This window comes from Littorina saxatilis, linkage group LG1 (genome assembly GCF_037325665.1).
Source record: "Littorina saxatilis isolate snail1 linkage group LG1, US_GU_Lsax_2.0, whole genome shotgun sequence".
Classification (NCBI taxonomy): Eukaryota; Metazoa; Mollusca; class Gastropoda; order Littorinimorpha; family Littorinidae; genus Littorina; species Littorina saxatilis.
Window position 1 is genome coordinate 99,506,496 of NC_090245.1, and position 1,591 is coordinate 99,508,086.

Sequence of the window (1,591 nt, forward strand, 5' to 3'; positions counted from 1 at the left end):
GTCTTGATTTTCAAAGGACACAAAATTAAAGCAACAGCAAGACAAAAAGAAATGGTTTGACAAACCGCCATTATACCAGAGTTAACAATATTATCGTGCAGTGTTGACTTTCAGCTGAAGTGTTCCACTTTTGAACAAAATTTGTTTAATTAGTCTTGAAAACTGTGTGATGAACTATATAAACATTTGTAGTTGTACACCATTTGCTACATTTGCTAGTAGAATTACATAGTAATTCACACACTGTCCACAAACATTGTAGTTGAGTGTTCAACTAGCAAAACCACAAACCTGCAAACTATGATGTAGTATATTTATTTATCACCCCATCTACACCAGTTACAGTCTACATCCCTTCTAAAACTATTCACTGACATTCTGCCATCCGACTGATGACAATTATCAACTACAGCGATTAACTGGATGCAGATTTTTTTCCATGAGCCTGTTTTGATAACTAACGAACAACATACAATCCCCCCCCCCCCCCCCCCACCTCCTCCCCCTCCTCGTCCCCACGTTCTGCATCTCTGCGCTCAGCATCTGTTATTGTCAAACTGAAAGTTGTCAGTATTACTCCTCTTCCTCTTCTTTGGCCCATAACCGTCGTATGCTGCTGGCATTTTCATTTGGGCAAGTTCCATTGTGGCCTCTTCTCCTGCAAGCCGAGGTGGTTGTATCTCGCAGTTGCAACCTGCCAGCAACGCTTACACATCTGTCAAATGAAAAAGGCAGCAAAAGTGAGACATTTTATTGACAAATCTCCTCCCCACCCTCCTTCACATCATCCTTTTCCTCTCCCGCGCACATCACCTACCCCCCGGGCTACTATAATGACAAACGATTACTCCTGCTGCTGCTGATACTAATACTACTGCAACTTTCTTTCTTTATTTGGTGTTTAACGTCGTTTTCAACCATTCAAGGTTATATCGCGACGGGGAAAGGGGGGGAGATGGGATAGAGCCACTTGTCAATTGTTTCTTGTTCACAAAAGCACTAATCAAAATTTGCTCCAGGGGCTTGCAACGTAGAACAATATATTACCTTACTGGGAGAATGCAAGTTTCCAGTACAAAGGACTTAACATTTCTTACACACTGCTGGACTAAAATCTTTACAAAAATTGACTATATTCTATACAAGAAACACTTAACAAGGGTAAAAGGAGAAACAGAATCCGTTAGTCGCAACTTACGACATGCTGGGGAGCATCGGGTAAATTCTTCCCCCTAACCCGCGGGGGGCAATACTACTGCAACGAAAATGATGTAAAGATGTTGCTCGTTTTAAAATGTACCTCTTCAGCCCGAGAAAAGAAAGGAATGAAAAAATTTTGCACGATATTTTTGGCTGTGTCAGTGAAACATACCTTGTTTTGGGCCCTTGAACATAAAGGGTCAGTGGTGGCGAGTATCCCTCAGTGTGCTGCAGCTGTCGTCGCTGCCTGTCCCACTTCGACTCACATTTCTGTCAAATACAATAGGACACAATACTTATTCCGATGGTTGGAAGCACAAAGAGACCGGAGAACAATCCTTCAGTATAATGTCATACTGTTCCAGATCTAACACGCTGTCAGGCCTCAAGA

At 42.2% G+C, this 1,591-nt stretch overlaps 1 long non-coding RNA gene across 1 annotated transcript in view; it reads right to left on the reverse strand.

The window, feature by feature from the left end:
- Positions 1-500: 500 nt before the first annotated feature.
- Positions 501-1,591, reverse strand: part of LOC138947354 (uncharacterized) — a 1,862-nt gene continuing 771 nt past the window's right edge. The window contains exons 2-3 of the long non-coding RNA XR_011449629.1: positions 1,373-1,470; positions 501-715 (exon numbers count right to left, since the gene is read on the reverse strand). This is a non-coding gene — a long non-coding RNA (uncharacterized lncRNA). The remainder of the gene's footprint in view (positions 716-1,372; positions 1,471-1,591) is intronic.